At 43.5% G+C, this 27,905-nt stretch overlaps 1 protein-coding gene across 5 annotated transcripts in view; it reads right to left on the bottom strand.

Annotated features, from left to right (window-relative positions):
• The window catches only part of JPH2 (junctophilin 2), a 63,638-nt gene that overhangs the window by 22,430 nt on the left and 13,303 nt on the right, over positions 1–27,905 (bottom strand). The gene's annotated exons all lie outside the window — the stretch shown is intronic.

The following is a 27,905-nucleotide window of genomic DNA, read 5'->3' as shown; positions in this document are numbered from 1 at the left end:
GATGTAGGATTAATGTTCCTCCATTAACGCACTTGATGTGTGCCTGTTTATGGAGAATTAGGAACATAAGGAAGTTGCCTTACATCAAGTCCAAATATTGGTATGTCTAATTCAGTATTATCTAATCCAACTGGCAGAGGCTCTCTGGGGTTTCAAGACAGGAGTTTTTCCCTGGGCCAATCTAAAAATGTTGAGGATTGAACCTACGACCTTTCGTACACAAGCATGTGCTCTACCACTGAGCTATGACCTTTCCCTCATTTCAAAGGAACGGGGCTGAAATCTGTATCCTTCAACACGAAAATATGAGCATAGAAAATTGTGGAAGTTGCCAATATATATGTTGCTGGTTCACCCATTAACTTGTGCCTGTATATAGCCCTGGGGACAATTATTTATGTTTGCAATACAATACACTATCCTCAGTGTAATGTAGAAAATGACTTATTGTGATTAATGGCAGCAATATAGGGATATAGCAAACAATTCAATATTCTTTCTCCAGTAGTCTTCACAAGCAGCAACATTCCAATAGCACCTACTATCATCGACTCTATTCTTTAACAAAAAGATGAGGCTGTGCTATGGTGGAAAAACTTATTTTCCTTTTATTCGAAATCTCTCCTGTCACAGCTATGTAATATGGCTACCTCAATGGAAGTTCAAATATCAGCTAACATCGTTCTCCACTGACAGCTATAAGCTCAGCCCTCCTCAGTCATTCGTGACTCCAGAAAAATGAGATCAAAGGAACAACTTGGCAATAACATCAGACAACCCCTCATCATGCTAATCTTCAGGCGTCTCCGTGCACAAGGGTCTTCCCTCAAAGGCTGCTGTCTAGAACTTTAGCATGATTGCATCAGCCCATCTTAAGCAGTACCTTCCTTTTAAGCACAAAAAACACCAACAAAGCCAGGGATGGATGAAGAAGTTAACCAGAGTTGGTCCTCCTAAGATAAACACACCTGAAATACTTGTTTGTGTTCATACAAGGAATGAGTAGTGATGGGAGCAAACAGCTTTGTAATAAATTGGGTGGGGTAAACTGGAACTTGAATTGGTATGAGATCAAAATGCTGTTTATCTCTTCTTATGTGATGGAGCCACTTATGTGATGGACCCACACTTGTCCTGTGCTTTCGAAGGCAAGGGTCTGAGCAGTTTTCTGTTTGCCCCACTGCTTTCCCTGGGAAACCTGCCCCTTATCGCTGAATCAGAACAAACGTCAATCCACGGAAAACCTGATGGATGTTTGCTCCAATTTAGCTGTAAAGAATGGGTTTTCCCAAGTGAAAACAGTGGGACAAGAGAAGTGTGAATGAGACCTCTATGAATGGTTTGGGGGCAGCTAGTAGGATGGCCACATAGGCAAAATTTAGGAATAATCACTATACTTTCAAAAGAAATATATTACATTTCACCATAGTGACTAGGGCACCTTCAAACTCTCACTATTTTGCAGGAGGGACTCAAGAGCATGGCAAACATTTAGGTTTGCACAGTTAAAAGTGGATTAAAGTGCTCTGCTGCCCCAGCACAACAAGTTGACATAAGAAACAACAACAGGCTTATGTGGTTAGGAAAGTGACAGGGAAATCCACTGAAAAGTCTGGGATGAACAAGTGATCAATGGGAAGATATATAGATGCCTTGCAAGCAAGTCATGATAAACGCAAGATGAACAGTCATTGTTGTATAATTTCACTGTAAACCAAATCATAACAAAAGCTCAACAAAGGCAGTACAATAGTCTAGCCACTATGAAAGCTTTCTGGAAGCAAATCAGGATAAATGCTGAATAACCATGTCACCTGGAGAAACCCTAGGTAGACTGGCGTGCCTGCTCATCCAGTCCTGATGCTAACTGTTGATGGGCAAACTTCAAAGTGCCTGATCTCTATTCTTACGGCTCTTAAAAGAACTTGTTTGGACTTGAACTGGACAACCTTTCAAATATAGGACTGTCTTCTGTAAAATAAGACTCATGGCCACCCTTGCAGGAAGTGAAGGACACTACATTCAGTATGACTGCAATGGGAATTCAAGCCAACAAGGCATTGGCATCTTGCAGGAATGTGAGTCATGCATTTCAATCTCCATTGCTGGTGACCGCTTACACATTGCCAAAAAAGAAAAAGAAAATGCATCACCAAGGGAGAGACAAATGAGGATGGGCAACGTCATGGCCCCTCCTACTCTCCCTTCTTAGGGATACTTATTTTTAAACCAGGCTTGGATTGGACAGACTTTCAGTGTCGTGCCATGAAATTTACAACAGTAGGTACCATCACAGATCAAACTAGTAACAGAGAAAGGGGCAGGCAGCCTAGGAGGCAGGGGTGAGATGAAGGGTCAGGGTTGCAACCATGTGTCAGATGCACTGAGAGGAGGGAGGTGTGGGGAAAGGCATGAGGCTATGATGAGTCTCTAGATATAAGAATGACAGCCTTCACATTCCCTCACAGTCCTGCCTATTCCAGATAACTGGGTCAGGCTTCACAGGCAGAGCTCACCTTTCCCTGAATGAAAATGGAGGGCCACACTTCACAGTAAGCCAGGGGATGAGCTGCATTTCTATTAAGAGAGTCTTGGACAAATGGGCCCCAGGCCAATACTGAGAAAAAGTAACACTCACTGAGATCTGATACCTAAACACGTACTTAACAAGAGCATCTATTTACCTGTTGAGTGATTCTGTCTATCTTTCCTTCATGGACCCTGGCAGTCTTTCACAGGTCACACAGATCATTTTGAAACCCCCCCCCCCAATTAGAAACCTACTGTCGCTATTTTCTTATCATTTAATAAAGAGGCAGGTTCTGAACAGTGGATCTGTTTAAAGAACGACTGCCCAAGGATCAACACCTAGGATCGCTCAGATAATTAACACATGATCAAATGCTCCAGTTTAGCTGAGGCACTGCACTTTAACATAATTAAACTAAACATAAATCAAGCCCTACAAGGACATCAATATCTTCTTGGCATGAAACCCCACAGCTACTTAGATCATTAATTGTGGAAGAGATTGAATGATTGATGTCCCTTTGGAGCGTCCTGATCTGAGATGCAGTAGGCAACATACTCCTGCACGCGGTTGAGTTGGCAAGGAAGATTACAACCTTAACTAGGTTTCCTAAGAGGCATCTGAACTCTAACCAGATGCTTAAAACAATAGTGAATTATCAAAAAGAAGACAAATGAGAATGGGGGACGGTAGAATTATGGCTTTCTATGTGAACAGAAAGAAGAAGAAAAAACTCACAGACTAAACATATACCTAATGAAAAAACAATATTCTTTTACATATGGAGGTTATATCCACAGTGCAGCAGAACCCAAGATCTCATACGTCTTAATTCTGCCCACTGCTAGATAGGGATAGGCAAATCCATCAGTTTAGTTTTCTCTCTGTTTCTCATTTCCCCACTCTTAAATTAAGTTCTCTACATCTCCATATTGTTTTGCTTAAAAAAATGTCTTCATGAAAATTCAGCAGCATTTAATACAAATTTCTCCTAATGTCTGTATGTAACTTTGTCTAATATACAAAGCCATTTCCCCTTATATACCGGTAATTGGTTTCTGTATGCTATTTTTATTAATGGTAGGGCCAGATTCAACTAACAAGTCCTGCTAATAGAAGCACCACACAATGGGGCTTTCCCCTCCCCCCACCTTCAAATTGGCTAGGAGTTGCGGGGAGAACATACAGAACAATGTGTGGGACCAGTTGAGGGAGATTCTTCCATCCAGCAAGCTGAAATGCTTGTTCTGATAGAATGATTGCCATACCACAAACTGAATTCCTCCCCACCCCATCCATTTCGTGCATGCTTTCCACATTACTTTTCAGGAAAACTGCAGTGCAAAAAGTGTGAATTTCCAAGGATTGCTGTGTTTTGGTTTGCACACATAGTTTCAGAAAGTGTGGATTAGGTAGATTCACCTATAAATGCAAACTGAATCAATTTTCTCCCACATTCCTACTGCTGGCCTAGAGATAATCATGAAAAAACTGTCTGCTGGTGGCTGGCTAGTATCTCTGCTCTCTGCATCACTGCTGTGTGGAAAAGAGAGACCCTGAATAAAAGGGAAAGAAAGATTTTATCTCCATTTTCAATCTCTGCAACTGGTTCTATTATACATGGAAGTATCAGAGCAAACACCCTGCACAAGAACCATATCTAACATGGCGGGGGGTGACGACTGTCTGACACCCTGCTCCATCTCCTACATAACAGATTGAACTTTAGTTACAAAACTCAGTTGTAGTATGTATAGCAGACATGTCCAAAGTCCATTTTGGGGGCCTAATCCGGCCCCTGTGGCAGTTTATTTCTTGGGGTAAAATCCTAAAAAAAACCTCAACAGCTTCGAACCTAAAAAAGGATCAACAACTTTGGTCGGCCCTTACGGCCCTTCACTTCATCAAATCTGGCCCTCTTTGAAAAAAGTTTGGACACCCCTGATGTCTATATGTATGGAGGAAGATGTGTATCAGAAGCATACCCCTCAAGTGTCCTGATTAAATCAGGACATCCTGAACTGACAGAAGCTGCCCCAGCTTCTGATCCCAATCCGGGATGCCCTGGTTTTTTTCAGATGCAGCATGGAGAGGGGCAACCTTCCCAGAGGCCACACCACATCTTGTGAGGCTGCAGAGCAGGAGGCAGGAGGGAGAAGACAGCAAAGATAAGAGAGAGGAGGAAAGGAGGGGACAAGCGAGAAGGTTGAGGCAGGCAGGCGAGGAAGGGGTCAACGACGGGGATGGTGGGGGGTGCCCTGAATTTTTGTCACAAAATGTTGGAGGATATGCAGAAGAACATTACTAATACGCATGTAGGCTTGTCAAGGGGCTAAGTTCTATCATTTGTGGCTTGAATTCAGATAATGGGTCACAATTTGTTTTAATTAGCTATCCAATGCCAGGATGTTTCTCTCATCACCTACACATCCCTTGTGAAGAGATGCTGTTAAAAGTAATTGTCACTGTCTGAACTGTCTGCATTCCATTGCCCTCTGACCTTTCTATTTACGAATTCTCTCACAACACCAGCAACTCAAGGAAACACATCTGATGAATCTTATACCATACTGTATTTGTTAGAATTTAAGGTAGCACAAGCATCATTATAGGCTTTCCTACAATAGATGAACAGGGCTCCCCTTCTGGGAAAATGATGGATGTGGGCTCCCTATTCGCAATGGGTACTGAGACAGGCTCTGTCTTCTCTTCCTCCCTTGACAAGAGTGGAAGCCAGTGTAGCTGTGACAACTGGCCAACAAACGTGTCCCCCTTGGATTGTTTATGGGATTTTCTGCATCGAGGTTTCATTAGACTGTAAATGAGATTTGGATTAGCAGAGTCCTGCAAATGTTACTTGGAAAACATCTAAGAGCTCTGCACAGTGAACAGATGCCAGGCTGAATCTGCAGCCCAGCCCAGCAGAATACTGAAACTCTTATCAATGTAAGATTAAAAGCTGGAATCCACAAATGTCGGTCCTGTGCAATGTTCAGTGTTCCTGTGCTTTCTGTATGGCAGAAGGGCAATGACTCAGCCCTGAGATAATGTTTGCCTTCAGAGGCACTTAGAAGCAGTATGACTACTTATGGCTAACAAGTGCCTCCAAAATCCAATACAAAGTCAGAAGTGAGCCCCTGCCTAGCTGTCTCTCACTTTGTGTGTATTTAAAACAAAAAAATTTTTTTTTCCTTCCAGTAGCATCTTAAAGACCAACTAAGTTAGTTCTTGGTATGAGCTTTCGTGTGCATGCACACTTCTTCAGATACCTGGTATCTGAAGAAGTGTGCATGCACACGAAAGCTCATACCAAGAACTAACTTAGTTGGTCTTTAAGGTGCTACTGGAAGGAAAAAAAAAATTTTTTGTTTTGACTATGGCAGACCAACATGGCTACCTTTCTGTAACTGGAACTTTGTGTGTATTTGTTTGTGTGCATGTGTGTATGCATGTCACAAATGCAGTTTAAGATTGCCACTGGTAGTAGTATGGTTAACACATCTGCAGACCCTTGATTAAAAGATCATGAATGACCCTTGAAAATGTGCATTCTGGGATCCCACACCTACCAGACCCATCTGTTATATACCTTCCTTTGCTTAAAATCAGAAACACAAGCTCGGTTTAGGAGTTTGCCTGAACATGCAAAGAGTAAAACAGGTGAAGGGGCATACATGCAATCCCTGGCCCCAATGTTCCTGGGCATGACAGCTGCTGTCTAAACCTCTGTATGAGTAGCACAAAGGTCTGAAGAAGTTTCTCAAAAGCATCTGGCTGCCACTGTGAGAAGCAGAATCCTGGAGGTGATATGAAAAACTTCTGCCTGAGACCCCTCAAGGGTCAATTTTTGACCCTTGGGCACATTTGCAAACCAAAGAAATGTCCATGGGGACAACAAACACTCTGCAACCAAGCACATACCATAATGTACTCTCTGCTGGCTACAACAGAATGCCTCCTTCAAGCCTAATTTCAGTAGGGGACAAACAGGCATCTTTGCAGCCACCTGACAAGGCATGGAAAAAATTCAGCGAGCTGGACAAATAATCTGACCTGATGTTACATTTGTTCATAGAATCATGAGCGTGCATGTATGCGGCTGTCGTGCAGCAGATTGGGATTGTTTTCTTGCAAGCATGTAGTTTTATGCGAAACAACCCTAACAAGTTTAAGATTGACAATTAAAAGTACTTTTATCAAAACTAAAATGCTGACTTTGCTAACCGCTAATCCACCCATCACTACATTTTGCATTAACATTTTAGCATATGTAGATTTTATTAAGTCAATATTAGTTTCTGCTTCACTGCCTGCTGGGGAATGTTTTGAGCATGGGTAGGCAAACTAAGGCCCAGGGGCCAGATCCGGCCCAATCGCCTTCTAAATCCGGCCCGCAGACGGTCCAGAAATCATGTTTTTACATGAGTAGAATGTGAGCTTTTATTTAAAATGCATCTCTGGGTTATTTGTGGGGCCTGCCTGGTGTTTTTACATGAGTAGAATGTGTGCTTTTATTTAAAATGCATCTCTGGGTTATTTGTGGGGCATAGGAATTAGTTCATTTCCCCCAAAAAAATATAGTCCGACCCCCCACAAGGTCTGAGGGACAGTGGACTGGCCCCCTGCTGAAAATGTTTGCTGACCCCTGGTTTTGAGCATTAAATTAATTTCCAGAATGCTGGAAGCGCATCAGCTAAGACATCATTTTTAATTCCATTGCTAACACAATATAAACCAATCAACAATGACCATGCATGACTCTGTTTTGTCAGCATAGTTTGGGCTTCATCCAATTTAGACTGTAAATTCCTCACATCAGGGTCATTGTTTATGATGCCCTGGAACCAGACACACCTAACCAAGGATGTTATTATGACTGAGGGCACTTTCAGACCTCACTTTTACCCCAGTGATATGGCAAAGGAAAACAGCTCATAGTGTTCCTATGATGTCATCTGTTTATTCCTGGCACTTGTTTGGGCATTCTTTTGATCTGGTGCTAACATGGTCACAGCTTTAGTCCAAGGACATTTCTACACACACTTAAATTCCTGAATGCTATCCCAGAATGCATCCAGGACAGCCACAATTTATGCATTTTCTCTTTGGGGCTATTTCATGTCATACTTGGGAGGGTATGGAGAGGAGAATTCGGGACAGTCAAAAGTGTCCTATATACATCATCTTGTCTAAAAAACAGGGACCTGCAAAGTATCTTCCTGGGAATCCAGGAATTCCTAGGAAGCTTATTGGAGGGTCCTCAATAAGAAGATTAGCAATGGCAGACAAGCTTCCGTGACAGGCAGCTTATCGCCTTTACTTATCTTCTGCTGCAACTACATGAGGGAACATTAGGCACATTCTAGGGCAAACATTAGGCACATTCTAGGCTTGAGTGGGCAGCAAGGCCCAACTGACCAGGCTGGCACTGGGCATGACCTGAGAGCATATCCTAGCATGGTCAGCAACATGCAGGGGCTCAATGGCAGGTCCAGAGGGGTTCCTCTGTGTATAGCGACTGATATGGGGAAATTCCTTGGAAGGGAGGAAGTTTGAAATCCACAGAGCTGGGAGAAACTGTCTCCCACCCTACTGCCTCTTTCTGGCCAACCGTTTTCTCTCAGTTAGGAATGGTCGTCGGGGTTCACTGAGCTCCAACGAGGTCAGCACTGCCTTAGCCTTCATGATTACTTGGTGAATTTTTTAAATGCTGAAACATTATCCTCAGCCCTAAATAGCTCAAGGCCATTTGCATCCTTCCTTGAAGGATATTGCCCCATGGAACAATCATAGGACTGAGACAGTCTGCCACTGTCTCCATGATAATGTATCTTTACCTAAAAGTCCCACTCTAGCACACACACAAAAATTATAATAAAAAAACCATATTAGAACCCTCCTCATTCCCATGATAGATTTTCACAGGTGGCGCATTTTTGAGATGGCAAAGTACCAGTATTCAACTTCACTGTCCTCTACCTGCATTCTGAAGCTGTGCAGTTTCAAGAGGACCATACCCCATGCTTCTCCCAATCACATATAGCTGCTCTTAGACTTGCAAACTGCATTTATAGTTCTGCAGTCTCCAAACGTCATGCACAACAAAGATACAAGCAGGCTGCTACATACAACCTCTTGAGATATAAAGATATGTGAATTATTGAACATCAGTAATTTAAGAAATTTGGCTGATTCAGTTCCAAAAGCAGATCTGAACCTGATTGCAGTAGATCTAGATAATCAGCCTCAGCCAAGAACATCTGTAGTTGCTCCACTGTTGCTGTTCTTTTCTTGTTTAAGAGAGACAATAAAGGTTTATTGCAGGCACAGGCAAACTCCGGCCCTCCAGATGTTTGGGACTACAATTCCCATCACCCCTAGCAAACAGGATGGTCCAGTGGTCAGGGATGGTGGAAATTGTAGTTCCAAACATCTGGAGGGCCGGAGTTTGCCTATGCCTGGTTTATTGTCTAGCTTTTAAGCCTCTAATGACAGTCGCAGCACTAGATCACCAGAGTGCACAGATACCAGTGACTAAGATATTTTAAAAGCTCACAAACTGACACGCTATGTAATTTTAAAATTATCTATTACACGTGCATACTCAGAAGTATGTCCCTTTGAGTTCAATGGAATTTATAGAATCACAGAATTGTAGAATGGGAGGGGACCTAGAGGGTTATCAAGTCCAACCCCCTGCAATGCAGGAATCTCAGCTAAAGCATCCATGACAGATGGCTATCCAACCTCTGCTTATGCGCAGGTAAATTGCACAGATTTACAGCAGGTAGAGGTGTTTCAGCCCAGTATGTTGTATAATGATATACTCATTCTACCTCACCTTTCAATCTGAAAATATTCCCAATGAAGTAATAAAATAATGAAGTATTCAAATCATAAAACATGCAATTAAAATGACCCAACTTATGCAATTTAAAGCATAAATGAAGCACAAAACCTTTGTCAGGGAGTTCCACTGAGAAGGCGCAACTACTGAAAAGGTCTTCCTGACTTTCAAATATCTTCCGAGCATCATGGTACTTAAAAGGCCCCATCTAATTATTTACAAACATAGGGAGCTTCATATAAGTGTTGCTCTGTTCCTAGTCAGTGGGTTCTTCCTAGTTATTTCTTCCAATTATAAAGGAAAGGTCCTCCTGTTAGTAAGAAAAAGCAAGCATCAGTAGGCAAGATTACTGTATTTTTTGCCCTATAGGGCGCACCGGCCCGTAGGGCGCACCTAGTTTTTTTTTGGGGGGGAATAAAGAAAAAAATATTCCCCCCCCGTCACGGGGCTGGGGCAGGGGAAGCCCGAGCTTCCCCCGACCCCAGCCCCCAGAACAGGCTGCTATCCGCAAGCCTAGGGAGCCCGGTGGGAACTCCCGCCGGGCTCCCCAGGCTTGCGGATATCTGCCCAAAGCCCGGGGCGCGCTACTCAGCGTGCCCCAGGCTTCAGGATGCAGGCTGCTATCCGCAAGCCTTGGTACCCCTCTCGCTCTCCAGGCTTCAGCGAAAGCCTGCATTCGCCCCATAGGACGCACACACATTTCCCCTTCATTTTTGGAGGGGGAAAAGTGTGTCCTATAAGGCGAAAAATACGGTAATTCACAAAGCCAATGTAATTCTATTGAAACTATCCTGTTTTTGTTTCAACATTGTCAAATTTATTAGCCTTTAAAAAGTCACACTTTAAAAAGTCAAATATATACTTTTTTCTTCTTTATTTTGTTCTTTAAAAAAAGTGCCCTTTCTTTCTTCAAGTTCCTATTTACTTCTACTAAAATAAGCTGCTGTTTAAGCTATAGGAGATTCTCTCTTTGCTGTCTTGCAGCTGTGAGCTTCTAAATGATCCCTACCATAAATAACCAGGTATGTATGTATCTGACAGGTGCTGAGGTTTGTAGAGCAAAAGAACTCACCGGCAGTGAACACACACCATAAAGGTAGATAGAAAGCTGGAGAGATTTCCTCTTTTAATGACATAGAATAAAAAGTCCCTGCTGAGTACAAGCAGAAGCATCACAAGATGCAAACCTTGCTATATCTTCTGTGCAAAACAAAAGATTTTGACATCCTCCTGCACCAGCATAATTTCCAACCAAGCCAACTTTTCAACCTTCATAGTGGCTGTGAAAAATGAAAATCTGGCTCAGTTGAGAATTGAACTGGTCAAGAACCATGTCAACATCTTTCCCTTAGCAAGTTTTGTCTTTTTAGATGATGACAGGTCTTGTTTAACTGACATGGGATTTCGAGACAGGCAAATTGTTGTACCCTGCCATGGGACCTGCTGGTGAAGGGCAGGTAATAAATTTAAGGATAAGAATAAGAATGAGCCTTTTGCCTTTTAATGCTTTCAACCCAAAGGCATTAGTGAATAAAGCCTGGAGAAAAAAGTGGCAAGCCCTGCTGTTACTACTTGCTAGATAATATATTTTCAAATAAGTGGATGTATTATTGACCTGCTCCTGTTATGTACAGTGCACACTTAATGACTTTCTGTTTGCAGTGCCACCAGCAGCAAACCACTCCTTCCAGTTTTCATAGTGTCTGGGGAAGCACCTGGCAAAATAAAAAAAATCTACTGTAGGATGCATCCTGACTGTTATAGGTACATATTGGATAATGCCTGTGACATCACTGATGAGCTACTGATATAAGCAGTAAAATGCTTAATTAAAAACTGACGTGGAACTTCCTGTAAATAAACTGCAAATATGGGAAGAGCAGAGGAGGAAAACGGCTGGTTTTTCCTTATGTGGGCTGCACCACCTATACTCATGTTTGTAATTCCCCACCCCGTCCCTTCTTTTACGGAAATAAAACACACAGAGTTTCAGCACAGGTTAGCATTACACATGCCTTGAATTAGCAAATATCGATCCCTTTGTAGGTTGGCCTTCCAGCTCATATCAGATTGGTGAATTTTTCTTAAGGAAAGAAAACTATCCCTTGACTTTTTCCTCTTGCATGCTCTGGACCAGGCAGGATCTCATACCATATAGTAGAAACAATAAAGGGCTACGTTACACTATAAAAACAAACAGGCTTATTGTGCCATAAAGTATTGTAGGCTACAACCTGATGTGGCCTGGAAATCTGGTATGGTGCATTTACTATCTAATTGCTGTAAATGAGTCTGTGGTATGGACAAAGCAGAGTTAACAGTCAAACAATGAATTAGTGTTCCTTAATTATTAATGGATGTCCTTATATAAGAGCTAATGGGTAGAGTGCTCATGTATTCTACTTGCAGAGGGCAGTCCTCAGTTTGAAGGTGAGCTATCCAGTTTGGTTTAAAAGTAAAGAACTATCAGAAGGGATAACTTTGAGGGAGGTGTAGCTGCTGGAATCCCCTTTTCTACCCAACTACTAAAGGTGAAAGAGGTCCTTGTCCTCTTTTTCAGCTGCTACAGAGAGTGTTCCCAACTCACAGCCAGAAGTGAAAATCTTACGTAGCTGCAGACAGTATTATTCCTGGTTGCATGGGCCAACAATTACACTATTTGTAATCCCCTCTTCAGCTCAAGGGAAACATTATCAGATTTGCTAATGAATTCTAACTCAGCCTGTTCACGTTCTAACCTCACTCTATGAACTCTTTTTGTTTAAGTTCAGTGACTCTAAGGTCAGCTGTAGAATCCATAATAAAATAAGTTATTTATTCCCTTCCACTTTCTTCCCTACTGCTGCCTTCATAGAAGCAGTTGGCTGCCAACCTGTGGCTCTCAGCAACACACAAACAAGCCACTATTCCCTGTCCTCAGACAGCCACACCCACCGCTAGACGGGAAAGGAAAGGGCTTGGATGATTTGGCAAACCATGGTGTTGTTGGCACAAGCCATCATAAGCAAGTTGCTGCTGCTTAACAGGTTGCCATAGCAAAGGAATAGACACAGTGGTCAAAGCTGAGATTCTGGCTGGGAGCCACCAATTAGTAGGTTCATGCTATGGGAAGTAAGAAAATGTCATGAATCCAAGAAGCACAACTGTCCAGACTCCCTAGCAGCACCATTCTGATCACACTTTAAGAACTGGGTGGGATAGCCATCTGTCCTTTACTTGAAGAAAGGCTCTTTTTGAAAGGCTATCCTACCCAAATCCAGATAAAGGACCCTAAGAAAGGTGAACAGGTGCTTTGAAGTTGCCCATCAGCAGTTAGCACCTGAATAGCAGACTGAGCAGGCGCAAAGGTCACCTGATCACAGGCTTCTCCACTCTGGTGGGATGGATGTACTGTGGCTGCGCACATTTTATTCTAGAATCAATGGAGACTGAGTATTTGGGGGGGGTTTCTACATAGTCCACACAAAATCTAGATTCATTCATTCATTCATTCATTCATTCATTCATTTTTGCCCCTGAAAAGCACTTCTGAGAAACTGGTTTCATTCTGAATGTAAGATCTTTGTTAAAGATTTGTTCTGCTTTACCACTCAGTGTGTCCCTTTCAAAACAGATGAAACAGATGTATGCAGTTGCAGCAATGGGAGGGGGCGTGTAGCCACACCTACTCAATGAGGTTGTGGGTGGGCATATAACAAGACTGCATTCACCACTTCCTTCTTCATTCACTTGGGGCATGTGCAGGGAGGAGAAGGCATGGGTAACCAGTTTTCGAAACTCCCATTGTTCTAGGCGCATTTTGCAACAGGGAATTTCATTAGCGCAAGCAGTTTCTGAGTTCTGGGCACAGTACTGCGCCTAGGATTTCATATTAAGAAGAAGAGTAGAAGAGTTTGGATTTGATATCCCACTTTATCACTACCCAAAGGAGTCTCAAAGCGGCTAACAATCTCCTTTCCCTTCCTCCCCCACAACACTCTATGAGGTGAGTGGGGCTGAGAGACTTCAGAGAAGTGTGACTAGCCCAAGGTCACCCAGCAGCTGCCTGTGGAGGAGCGGGGGCATGAACCCAGTTCACCAGATTACGGGTCTACCGCTCTTAACCACTACACCACACTGCAGTGGAAGGAAAGGAGGATATTTTTCTGCCTCTCCACTTCCAGCTACTCTCTGAAGACTGGAAAAGAGACTCTCTTAATAATAATTACGGGGGTGGGCAGGGGAAGGACTTGTATTCTTGTTATAAAAAAAAGTGTGCCTAGACAGTCCATTGTTGCACCCATAAACCTAGGTTTAAGGTGCCATTTAGCTCCTAGCCTTCATATCTCAATTCCTAACACTGTAGGTAACCTAATCAAGGGGAGGGTTTTCAAATAACCACACCCATCCTTGTGAACACCAGGATCAAGAGTCAATCTAGGCTGAAAGCAGCATGTTGACTATGCGCAGGAATAATTGGAGACTGAAAAACACAACCTTTTTGGCTATAAATAGGTTGGTGTGTGTACAGCCTGTATTTTTGTTTGAATTACTGTTTATTTATTTTTTTCAAATCACAACCCGAGATGGAAATATAATGAAGCAAACTTAAGGACTGAAAAAATGAGATACTGAGAGAAACCAAAATTGATATGTCTGCCCACCCCTGATTTCCATATACAGTGGTACCTCGGGTTAAATACTTAATTTGTTCCAGAGGTCCGTTCTTAACCTGAAACTGTTTTTAACCTGAAGCACCACTTTAGCTAATGGGGCCTCCTGCTGCCGCCGCGCCACTGGAGCATGATTTCTGTTCTCATCCTGAAGCAAAGTTCTTAACCCAAGGTACTATTTCTGGGTTAGTGGAGTCTGTAACATGAAGCGTATGTAACCCGAGGTACTACTGTATGACTTACCCCTCTCATATTGACATAGTAGGTTCTGCAGACCTGTATTTAGAGAAGCACAACAAGGACCATTTGTAATGCTTGCCTCAAACACTGCAAACATGATGTCTTCAGTGCCATAATGCTTTTCTGGTAGTTTGATGCATATTAAGGTCTGTAGTAGCAATTGTGAGCATTAGCACAACAAACTCCATGCTCTCTTGCAATGGTATAACTCTGCTGCATTTAAAAACCAGTTTCAAGCTCGTTTAACTGCCATATGTTCAAACTAAGAAACATTGGCACCCTCCCCAAAGCATATTTCCCATGAACTTTGGGGGAGGAAGTCAACTGTTGTCAAGCCAGTTTGAAACTGGTTTACATGTGTATTGAGGATGCAGCCATACAGTTGCCTAAAGCTGCAGGAGTCCGGAAGGAGCCAAGGGAATAAGTGGCTCAGAGACAGAGTTTTAGTTGCACAGGTGGTGAAACATCATCTAGCAGGCAGCTGGAAGGAAACAAAATCCGCTCCATCTAAATCCCTGCATATGATGTTCACCCACCATGGCCAAAAGGCAACTTCTCATCTTAACAGTCTGGTATAACAAGCTACAGAAACATCCCTGTAACACGTACACATCTAACTCAAAGAATATAAGTTCAGGGTTATTGCTGCTTTACCAGGTGGGGTAACTTTATTAAATAACAAAGGAGCTTCCAAGGAGCTCAAAGCAGCATACATTATTCTTCCTGCACTCCATTTGTCCTCAGGACAACACTGTGAGGTACAGTCGGTTGCATATAAAGGTAAAGGGACCCCTGACCATTAGGTTCAGTCGTGGCCGACTCTGGGGTTGCGGCGCTCATCCTGCTTTATTGGCCGAGGGAGCCGGCATACAGCTTCCGGGTCATGTGGCCAGCATGACTAAGCTGCTTCTGGCGAACCAGAGCAGCACACGGAAACACCGTTTACCTTCCCGTTGGAGCGGTACCTATTTATCTACTTGCACTTTGACGTGCCTTCAAGCTGCTAGGTTGGCAGGAGCAGGGACCGAGCAACGGGAGCTCACCCTGTCGCGGGGATTCGAACCGTCGACCTTCTGATCGGCAAGTTCTAGGCTCTGTGGTTTAACCCACAGTGCCACCCGTGTGAACATCTTAAGTGTGTATAGTATACTCACCAAAGAGTAAGTCCAGCGCTTTTTTTTCTGGGGGTATGCAGGGGTATGCATACCCCTAAACATTTTTTGAATCTTTGTACTTTTGTCCATTTACTGTATTTATTTTTCCTGATTTGAACTATAAAATGGTGATTTTCTTGAGTCAAAATGAGAGTACCCCTAAACATATAATTTTTTTAGGAAAAAAAGCCCTGAGAAAGTCCCACTGAACTTGCTTCTGATTGGACATAGGACTGCATCCTTACAGCACATTCAATGCCCCATGAATCACCACGTTCCAGGCAAGTTAACATGACCAAACAAGACCAATAAGCAAACCTCAGATGTCATGCTGTTTAAATGAAATATGCAAATACAGCTTGATTTCTAGCAATGTGGCTTTGGAATTTTGGCATATCTAATGTCACATCTAGTTTGCCCTTAACTTCTCCTGAAACATGAGCATTGATCCCAAAATGCAATGTAAGAACTATTTCCAGTTTTAATGATTATTTTTTACTGTATATGCACATTTTTCTTTTTCGTTGTTTAAAGTAACAAGAGCTAAGGAGGGCAGGATAACTTGTATTTTTAAACAGTTGTATAGAAAAAGGCTCTTGTTACTGAGAAAGGGGGTGAAAACCCCCACACACAAAAATAGCTGTACAAAGAGTTCTGGGTGCACTAAAATCATGGAGAAATGGTTGTAAACTCCTTTGTAAAAATTGCTTGGGAAAACTTTCATTCTGCAGCTCATCAAAGCTGAGTGAAATGTAGTTAGCCCAACAGGATATGTATTTGATTGTTTTAAGATTTCTTGGGTGCTTTGTGAAAAAGGCATATCTGCCATAATATCTTCTCCTACTCAACAATTAAAGATAAAAAGAACTCTCTCCCTGCATGTGTGTGTCTCCTTCCCACCCTTTCTGTTTAAAATGAAACTCCAAAAAGGAGACATTTGTGTGAGCCACCTTAGATCTGGGTATGGCCATATTCGGTGGGTCCTGGGGCTCACCTAATTAAGAACAATGGCTTACAGCACCCCCCCCTTCTTATTGATGGTCACAGTCCCTCAGAGGTAAACTGTCAGGAGCAACATGCCAGCAGTGGATTGGGTCAGCCAATAGGGGAGAGTTTTCTGCTGGGCGACCCTTTCTCTGTGCCACCCCATCTCCCTCTCTGTCTCTTACTTACACTTACACACACACACACACACACACACACACACACGACACAAAAGAGGAAGCCATTCCTAAGGCAGTGATCTGGAGAGCAAGAGTGGACTCACAGTGTCCAGACCTTGTCTACCACTGACTTACAGAGTGTCATCCAATAAATTACTGGTTCAAATCTCAGCTCAGCTATGAACTCTCTACGGCCCTCCAGATGTCGGTGGACTACAACTTCCTGGCCATTAGCCATACTGGCTGGGGCTGACGGGAGTTGGAGTCCAACAACATCTGGAAGGCCAACGGTTCCTCTCCCCTGCTCTATGGCCATAAGTAAGCCACCATCTCTCAACCTTAGTATCCTCCCCCATATGTAAAGATACCAATCTTTCCTCCCTTGCAAGGCTTATTGTAATAGTGTACGTGAGGCAATGGGAACAATGAAGCACTGTAAAAAATAAAAAATATTAAGCATTATGTAAATGCTCAGATTTGTGTTGTGTTCTTATTTGACTTGAAACGATTGTTGTCAAGGATGGGTAAACAAGGGACAAACAAGAGACTCCGTAGGTTAATGACCAGGGTAGAGACAAAGAAGAGAAAAGCTGTCCCACAGCCAGCAAGGCTGACCTTAACTGAGAAAGTGACATTTACATCCATTCAGAAATACAACAGGCTGGAAAAATGGGATCAAGAGGCGAGCATCTGCAAACTTCCTGCCAGGACATGTCACATGGGAAAAATAATGTTATGTACTGAGTTGAATAGGATCCAAACTGCAGCAGTCTGATTGGTCCTAGAACAAGAGGATCCAAATTACAGCAGTCTGATTGGTCCTAGAACAATGCAGCAGTATGATTGGTTGGCAGGAACCACCCAATCATGCTCCAGATATAAGTGAATCCACAACCTGATTGGCTTACAGTAGAATTCCAGAATTAGCCAATCATGTGCAGTCCATTGTGTAAATAATGTATATAAAGCAGATACTTTGAGGGGACTTGCATTCATTCCTCCTCACCACTTTGAGCTGAATAAAGAGCATGAAATCACTTTGCGACTCTGAGTATATTTCAAATAAAGGCTGTTCTAATCTCATTAAGAAATCCAGTGGTCCCTGGGGAAACTATTTTTCTTACTGAGCTACTGACCACTAGTATTTCCAGGCAGAGTTGGAAAAGACTCCTGTCCAAAACCCTCAAGTAGATAATACCGAGCTATGTGGACCAGTGGTCTTAAGGTACATAACTTTCTATGTTCACACACAGTCATATAATTTTGTCAACCCTTGACCTTTGTTCATTTCAGTGATTAAATTGCATGGGGCTAGAAGTCCGTGCCAGTTCCATGAAGATGCTTTATCCCTGACTTTTCAGAAAAGGAAGGACTTCCAAAACACACTCTCTTGTCCCAAGAGATACAAAGCGTATGATAGGTAGAGATCCACAGAAACTAGTGGATGCGTTTCAGGGTAGTGTGTATGTGAAAGAACTTATTTGGGTCCCCCATTCACTTTTGCTCACATGCACCCATTCACACTACTCACATGGGATACTCATACATACGGTACTCTAGTCACATACGCCATTCACACAAGCTGGGCTAGGACATGAGCTGAGCACCATCTCAGATCCTGTCCCCTTTCACTGGCAGGGAGAAAGATTCAGACAGGAGCATATTCTGGCTGGCTATCAAGCCCAGCTATGATTTTTTGACCTTTGTCTATTGCACACCACTTTAGCAAGTACAGTGTGCCTCACAATCCTTCCTCACACCTCCTGCTCTAATGTGGGTAGTGACAACAGAGAGTTTGAGAGGCTGGCATTCATAGAGAAGCTTCCATTAGAAAGAGACTTAAGGATATATGCAGAGTATGCCGCTAGCCTCAGGCACAGAAACTGAAGCACAAATGAATGAATGGCACAGGGCTGGCCCAGTTCTTGTACAGCTAGGGTATTTTTTCCTGTCTGCTGGACTTGCAGAGAGGGAAAGAGGTGAGCAACCAGCTGCTAGGAGTAAGGGAATCATCAATACGGAGGAAAGGCAAATAAAAGAACAGGGAAGGCAGCATATATCTATAGGTATAATCCTGCCACTCTATGGTTTGTTGCCCTGCTCTAGAAAGTTAGGAAGGAGCTAAGCAGGGGCTGCTCATGTCACATGCAGCAGCAGACAGCTCTTACACAGGCTAATTTGCCTTATTGTGCTTTGCAGCCAGTATCATGTGTGAGAATGACCAGTGTACACCTTTAAAAACTGCAAAGTAAAAGGGCGGGGGAGACCCCGCTATGTACAGACATACAGTGGTACCTCGGGTTACATACGCTTCAGGTTACAGACTCCACTAACCCAGAAATAGTGCTTCAGGTTAAGAACTTTGCTTCAGGATAAGAACAAAAATATTGCTCTGGCGGCGCTGCAGCAGCAGGAGGCCCCATTAGTTAAAGTGGTGCTGCAGTTTAAGAACAGTTTCAGGTTAAGAACAGACCTCCGGAACGAATTAAGTACTTAACCCGAGGTACCACTGTATTGGCAATGCAGAGAGGGGAAAATGTGCAGAATGAGCATAAAGCTACAGCAAAGTGTCCAATCCCAGAATTAATTTTGGAAATACTCCAAGTCAAACTGGAATTTAGGAGTGGAATGCTACGCGGAATGGAATTCCAGCAGAATAAGTGAATGGAATGATGGAGGTCTGCTTCTCCCTAGAACTCCATGGTGCACTGAGGAACAAGTCACGCAGACTCTTTCTGCTCAGACTTGTGCCGTGCAGATTGCACCTGTCCCTGCCAGCCACACGTACTAGTGGGGATCAGTGTAGGCTAAAGCATTCTGCACACGCCTGCCTACACAGAGAGCCCTATGGATGAGCCCCATGAAGACATCAAAAGTGGAGTGCACATTCCATGGGTCTCATATCACCACTGGCCCAGAATAAGAAAGCTGGTGCAGACAAAGCCTAAAAGGCATTCCTCTGGCTGCTGTATTTCTCCCCTTGCTAAAATAGTCCCTTTGAAAGCTCCATGACAAGAGTAGAACTGTTGGATATGGGCGTGGTTTGTAAGAACGTGAATTGTCAGAAACCCTGGCCCTGAATCAGTTCGAGTTGAGCCCAGCTGCTCATGGCCTATAGTGGCAACAGGCACCCTTGTCTACATGAAAATCCACTCAACTGGACCTGATTGAGCATCATGACATGGATGTCAATGGACACTTGGGTCAGTAGTATGTTTAGAAGAAAGCTTCCAAACACACATCTTCAAAAAGAGTTTGGAGTGGCTATTTAAAGCAGCAGTGGGAAAAGTTAGGCCCAGAGGCCAAATGTAGTCCCCCAGACTTTTCTACTTGTCCCTTGGGAGGAACTCCCTAGGCCACACACCCTCATCAGGCCACACTGCCCCTCAACAGCCCTGCATCTACCTTGAGTGTTTTTGCCTTGCTAGAATTTGTCCTGGAATTCTGATAGTGCTTTTTGTTTGCTTGGGCAGAGGATAGAAAGGAGTTTGCAAGTCTATGTGGAAACTAACCTACTGTACAAAGATTTAAAAAATCACATCCATTGCTCTAGTCACTTTTGCCTAGTTACTTTTGCCTCTGGCTCCACCCCACTGGTACTTGGCACCCCAGAAGGGAATGTGGCACTCAGATGAAGGGGGGGAGAGATTCCCCACGGCTGATTTAAGGGATGCTTTAATCTATACCAAAAAACAACCATATTTCTGCTTCAGGAAAATCCAAACTGTGCAATCATAAGAAGGCCTATAAATGTGTATAGATAACATCGATTTGCCTAATTTATTCTGAGTGCAATATTCAGTTTTTCTTATGAATTAGCATTTATTGGAAAGGAACAGGAGGGGAAAGGGCAGGCAAGGAAAAGCAAGAGAAGGGAAAGACAGCAGAGGCAGAACCTTTATTAAGAACTTCCATTTTTAATTTCCCAACCATTAGCCCCCAGAATTAATAAAATTCCTAATTCTTGTTTGCAACAAGCAGTAGAAATGTCCTTTTCCAGGAGAAAAAGGCAAAGCAAAGACAAGCACAAATTTCTTAGGAAGCTGAATGTTTTGTCATGCTATTCTATGAGTACAACACAGAATCTACACAAAGCCATTACTTTAGTACTTTGGAAACATAGGGTTAAAATCCACCTGAACAGGTTTCTACTTAGTGGATAAGCATGTAGGCTCTTGGTTGTTGCATTCTCCTGTCGGTTAGGTAAACTACTGCAATGCATACCCTTATTTAGTCAGGGCCTTCTCTGCTGACTCCAGCACTTTCAACACGTCATTTACACCATGCTCCACCAGTGTCCCCCAAGGAGACTCTCATTCCTGCCTATGTAATGTAGATTTGAAATGCTGAGCACACTGGAGATATAAGTTAACATTGCTTAAGAGCATGATTGGCCAGGAGAGTAAAGGAAAGTGATACGAGGGAGGGCTGCAGTTCAAGTCTCAGCAGATGAGCGGCTCTGTTATTTTAAGGGCGGGTGCAACGTGTCCCATGGAGACAGGCAACACCAACGGACGGAAAAGCTGGCTAGGATTTAAAACTCGATCCTTTTAAACAACTTGCTTCAAACAGACAAAAAACAAGCATACAAACTGGGCAGCAGAGGTCTGGTGTCCGTAGACATGTTTTTATATTATACCTGATTTTTTTCCTGAAGGGCAGAAAATGGTAGAGAGAAAGGCTGCAAGATGATTGATAACGGGCAGTGAAAGAGAGTCCGCTTTGCATGCAGAAGGTCACAGGTTCAATCCCCAGCATCTTCAAGTAAGGCTGAGAAAACCTTGGTTGGAAAACTTGGAGAGCTGCTGCCAGTCCCAGGTAGATGGTAATGAGCTAGATGGCAGTAGAAGCTGGCCCAACAGGGCAAATTGCACACTGCGGGTGGCGCTGTGGGTTAAACCACAGAGCCTAGGGCTTGCCGATCAGAAGGTCGGCGGTTCGAATCCCCGCAACGGGGTGAGCTCCCGTTGCTTGGTCTCTGCTCCTGCCAACCTAGCAGTTCGAAAGCACGTCAAAGCGCAAATAGAGAAATAGGTACCGCTCTGGTGGGAAGGTAAACGGTGTTTCCGTGCGCTGCTCTGGTTCGCCAGAAGTGCCTTAGTCATGCTGGCCACATGACCTGGAAACTGTCTGCGGACAAACGCCAGCTCCCTCGGCCTATATTGCAAGATGAGTGCCGCAACCCCAGACTCGTCCACGACTGGACCTAATGGTCAGGGGTACCTTTACTTTTACCACCAACCAGATGTGCCCTCAGTCAGCCCCCACCTGCCTGCTTTCTTACTTACAACTAGTAAGTTGGAGTGGCGTTGACTGTCAGGTGGCACTGTGGTCTAAACCACTGAGGCTCTTGGTTTTGCCGATTGGAAGGTCAGCAATTCGAATCCCCACGACGGAGTGAGCTCCCGTTGCTCTGTCCCAGCTCCTGCCAACCTAGCAGTTCAAAAGCACACCAGTACAAATAGATAAATAGGTACCACTGTGGTGGGAAGGTAAACGGCTTTTCTGTGCGCTCTGGTTTCCGTCACAGTATTCCGTCACGCCAGAAGAGGTTCAGTCATGCTGGCCACATGACCCAGAAAGCTGTCTGTGGACAAACGCCAGCTCCCTCGGCCTGGAAGCGAGTTGAACGCCGCAACCCCATAGTCCCCTTTGACTGGACTTAACCATCCAGGGGTCCTTTACCTTTACCTATTAATAATAATATCCAGAGCAGACCATTTGGCTACATAATACACAAACACATGTTAAAGCTGGTTAGGGAACCCTGGCCCTCCAGATGTTGCTGCACTATGAGTCCCATCATCCCCAGCCATTGACCATGCTTGATAGGGTTGATGGGAGTTGCAGTTCAGCAACATATGGAAGGCCAGATATTCCTCTCACCTGAGTTTAAATCATCAGGCAAAGCCTGGCTTTCTGTCCCATCCTTTCCTGATGCCAGGTTGTTGAGGATGCCAGTTAAAACCTTATCTATCCTGAAGTCTATCCTGCAGAGCTTTTTTCCAAATGAGGCCTGTCTGAGCTGGTCTCTATTTTTTAGGAATGATGATGATTTTATTTAAATCTAGTTAGCTGCTAAGAATTTATACCAGTCTTGTAAATAAGCCCACAAAATATACTAGCCTGCATAAATGTTGCTAGCCTGCTGGAGGCTGGCAGAGAGAATCAAACTGCTCGGACTGTCCTGCAGCAGCCTACTGTTTTTCTATGCTGGGCACAGAGGAAGAGAACTTCCATTCTCTAGCTGCTCACTTTGTTTCTGCTCTGGAAGCATTCACCTGATTCTGCATGGAATTCCACGCACTCACCTTGCCACCTGTAGCTACTATTGAATTCAAGGCTGATTTACACTGCTTTTCGTTTGCTCGTCTTGACTTTGTGGTATCTCTTTTGATTGACTCCAACTAATTTATTGCACAATGTCTTGGGGCAAGTTGTTTTGTTTGTTGTGATAATCTAAAATAAAAGCAAATAAACAGAACATTTGGCTACACTTCTCAAGGGAAACATGCCTGGTCTCGAAACTCAAGGGCTAATTCACAAGAGAGTGAGATGAGCAGGATCTGCTAGCATGGAAATTGCAAGCCTCCTTTCCAAGTGTCTAAGCAGCTGCATTTGTGCAACACACAAGGAGGAGGAAAATGGCTCTACGTGTCTATTTCCCCTTGCTCAAAAGTTTCCTTAATAGGAAATTATGTCCAAGCAGCACTAAGGGAGGGATGGAGTGCCCCAGCTCCACCAGGAGTGCATTCCAATCTCTGATGTAAACCACCAGAGTTCCCCCTTTGATTTGAAGTGTAAATAGTGTATAATAAAAAGATCCTTTTATAAACTGCCGAGCATTTGTGCAGCAGTTCAACAGCTCCAACACCATTATTTATAGCCTTCCAACACTTTATATGCATGACTTTTCCAGCATGCTGTGGAAGAGACCACAAGCTAAGAATCGGCAAAATCAGACAGCATCTCCTGTGCTAATATGGATGTAGATCATCATATCCCACAGCTACAGATTCTTCAAAAATTACCTAAACCATTATTGCCCATGTTAAGCAGAGCCCAGGCCTATTCCAAACATAGATGAAGCAGAAATGAGGGCTCAATTTTAAGAGTTAAAGGGTCAAAAGGATAAGGAAGCTGAATGCACATTTAGGGGTGAGGAGTGTGCATCTGTGTGCCAACTCAACAGTGCTTAGTTTGGTTTTGGTTGCTAATGTCGATATTATTTTGTGGACTAGGAGTGCTGTAGTGCTTTGTGAATCTTATAATATGACTTTTGTTGTGCTTTTGCTGTTTAGCTTATTTTTTTAGTTATTTAGTTAATTGTGTTTTATAGAATGTGACTATTTTACTGATGATTTGTAATTGTTTCACTGATGATTTGTTCATTAATTATTATATAGGATTTATGTTGTCGTTGTGATGTTCCATTACATTATTGTTTATTTATTATTTGTGAGCTGCTTTGTGATTTGTGGAATCACGGCATAGAAACATAATAAATGAAAACAGCAATTCTGTCAGTTTTGGTTTCTCTCAGTTTCTTATTCTTCCAGTCTCCAGTTCTCCACATTTCCCCATCAGTTTGCAATTAGAAAAAAAATACGGAAAACTTTCATGAAAATTCACCAGAGAATTTCTCCTACAATATAAATTTTTATGCAATGTTCCTTAAGATACACATTTTGGCAAAGCAATTTCCCAAAAGTAATATATTTTAATGTTATTTTCACTAACCTATGCATTTCAGTACACAGTTTACCCAAGTATATGCTTTTTTGTACACAATACTTTGCCAGAGAATTGCCCTGCAAACTGAGATGTGCAAATTTTGAAAGATGACTGTGTTTCCGTTTGCATATTATTTTGGAAATTGTGAATTAGATAGATTTGCCTTGAAGAGAATCTGAATTCAGTTTCTCTACCACCCCTAAAGGTAAAGGTAAAGGGACCCCTGACCGTTAGATCCAGTCGCAGACGACTCTGGGGTTGCAGTGCTCATCTTGCTTTACTGGCTGAGGGAGCCGGTGTACAGCTTCTGGGTCATGGGGCACCATGACTAAGCCGCTTCTGACAAACCAGAGCAGTGCACAGAAATGCCGTTTACGTTCCCGCCAGAGCGGTACCTATTTATCTACTTGCACTTTGATGTGCTTTCGAACTGCTAGGTGGGCAGGAGCTGGGACTGAACAACGGGAGCTCACCCCATCGCGGGGATTTGAACCGCCGACCTTCTGATCGGCAAGCCCTAGGCCCTGTGGTTTAGACCACAGCGCCACCCACGTCCCTTCAACCACCCCTACCCACATTTTAACTCTCCTGTAGACCAGATATAGGCAACTCCCCACTTACATGGGGTTTAAGTTCTGAGCCCCCATGCGCATAAGTGAAATTGCGTAAAGTGGGGAGCACCCTCTAAACATTCTTTAAACACCCTCTCTTTCACTTCTGTTCAGTCCAAATCAAAAATACCATATCCAAAAATATCCACAAATAGAATTGAACCTCTGAGGCTGAAGGATATGCAACTGCAGCTGTGCTACCCTACACATCGGCTTCTAGATAGGGAGGCTGAGCAGGCTAAACAAAGACCTGCTGTGCCTTCAGTCTCTTCGGGGCTTCCTTCACCCTCAACTTAAGTCCTCTTCGGGCTCCACACAAGCCACAAGAACTTTCCAGCTCTGTTCCGCCACTTCTGAGTATGAATTGAATTACAGTGGTACCTCGGGTTAAGTACTTAACTCGTTCTGGAGGTCCGTTATTAACCTGAAACTGTTCTTAACCTGAAGCATCACTTTAGCTAATGGGACCTCCTGCTGCTGCTGCTGCCACACCGCCAGAGCACAATTTCTGTTCTCATCCTGAAGCAAAGTTCTTAACCCGAGGTAATATTTCTGGGTTAGCGGAGTCTGTAACCTGAAGCGTATGTAACCTGAAGCGTATGTAACCTGAAGCGTATGTAACCCGAGGTACCACTGTATTTACATATTTCCCAGCACCGCACGTATGCACAGTCGCGTACAAGTCAAATGCATGGGGGGGGGGCACCTGTACATGTTTTCTTCCTCCTGGTTGGAAGGGAAAGGAGTTCAGGCTACAAAAGAGGCAAACCATAGAAAGTGCGAGGTGTCCTGAAATTCCTGCATTGCGCAGGGTTTGACTAGGTCAGTGATACTCAAAACGGTGGTCCAAAGACCATGGCTGCTTAACCCAGCCTAGGTTGGGTAGGATGCTTCAGAGTCCAAACATTGTACCAATCACTAGCACATGGAGGAGGGGGAGATTTTTTGGTCCACTACATCAGATAGTTTAGGAAGAACAGGACTAGATAACCTACAAGACCTTCTCCAACTCCATGTTTCTATGAGTAGTATTGGTTGTGAGTGGTGCACTCCTATTTTTTAGCACATAGAAAAACAGTATTTTCTTTTCCATGAATTTTCCTAAGAAAAGTGCCATTTAATACACAGATGTCATTCACAACCATGTAAGGCATGTTTGCTTTGTACTTGCATGGGTAAAGGTAAAGGTAAAGGGGCCCCTGACCATTAGGTCCAGTCGTGGCCGACTCTAGGGTTGCAGCGCTCATCTCACTTTATTGGCCGAGGGAGCCTGCGTACAGCTTCCAGGTCATGTGGCCAGCATGACTAAGCCGCTTCTGGTGAACCAGAGCAGCGCATGGAAACGCCGTTTACCTACCCACCAGAGTGGTACCTATTTATGTACTTGCACTTTGATGTGTTTTTGAACTGCTAGGTTGGCAGGAGCAGGGACCGAACAACGGGAGCTCACACCGTCGCGGGGATTCGAACCGCCGACCTTCTGATCGGCAAGTCCTAGGCTCTGTGGTTTAACCCACCGCGCCACCCGCGTCCACTTGCATGGGTAACTAGAGCCAAAAACAAACATCAAAGTAAGATAAAGCTTACCCCAGACTATAATTCCTCATTTATGCTTCATGGGAATATTAGTGCCTTTGGCAGAAAAGAACCTGCAACGACCTTTTCTGTGGCAAGATCTATTACCTTGGAGATGTGCTACCCTTTATTTAACACCTTGCCAAGACGCATAAATTTCTACTAGGCAAATCTGGTGGGTGGCCGTGATTTATTTCTATACCACCAGCAGTGTGCATAGTATTTTACATGCCAAATAACATCATAAACCTATGTATCTATTATCAGTGTTCACAGCACTTTACAGGTAACATTACCATGTGATTCTATACATGTCTACACAAAATTAAGTCCTATTGAGTTCAGTGAGTTCTTACTCTAAAGTAAGTGGGTATAGGATTTCATCCTAAAGAGCACAATCAACTAGGAAATTATCTTGCCCACCCAACCCCCACTGAAATCAAAGGGAGCATTGCAATAGTGTGCTCTCATGTAGCTCCTTAATTTTAATGGGGATTCTTTCTCATTGGCCAGAAATGAGCAGTGTGTCAATGCATGCTTCCACTTTGCTGTTTTCCCAGCTACGAGCTGGAGCAACAAACCATGAACCTTGGCTTACCATGTTGCCCGGATCCAGGATTGTGGGATGTTTCTCGCTAAACAAACCATCATCAGATGCCAAGAATAAACAGACTCTTGGGCTGGGGTGTTTTGTTAGGGGGTTGCTATTGTTGTTTTTAGATCTTGTGGTGTATGTGGAAATTATCCAATTTGGTTGAGCATTTTTAATGTTGTATTTATTGTTTATGACTACTTCTGTTATGGATGATGGATGGAAGCCCGCCAATATAAAAGAAAAGTTAAGTACTGACTCAGGGCCCAAAATACCTTGATTTCATTACTGCACATTAAAACATCAATTGTGTGTATGTGGTGGGTGGGTGCTCTAAATCTAATACCAAGGGAATGAACATATGAATCTGCTTTAGCCCACTGATCCACTTAGGTTGTACAGCCTCTTGACACCTTTAGATCCAGTGTCACGTTCACCCTCAGTCACGTTGAATAGGAACTTTTTTCCTAAACCTAATTTGTTGTCTGTAAGTGTATTCCCACCACTCGCCCCTGGAGAGGTGATGACACTTTCCCTGCCTTAAGACTGGAGATAAAGCAGGCATGATGTACCTTTTGCCCACAGGCCAAACTAGGCCCAGCAGGGGTCCTAATTAATCTTGCAAGGTTTTCCCAAGTCACAATAACTTGCCCCCTATGACATCAGATGTAGGGCAGGTTAAAGACACAGCTGCAAAGGAACGATCCAAGGTAGATAACCTGGCTAGATATAATGCTGGTGCTGCCTGTCCCATCAGGATGGTGTTAACACAGGAACCAAGGTCTGCCTAAAATGCACAACTTCTGT

Source organism: Podarcis raffonei, chromosome 6 (genome assembly GCF_027172205.1).
Source record: "Podarcis raffonei isolate rPodRaf1 chromosome 6, rPodRaf1.pri, whole genome shotgun sequence".
Classification (NCBI taxonomy): domain Eukaryota; kingdom Metazoa; phylum Chordata; class Lepidosauria; order Squamata; family Lacertidae; genus Podarcis; species Podarcis raffonei.
This window is presented reverse-complemented; position numbering and strand designations above follow the sequence as displayed.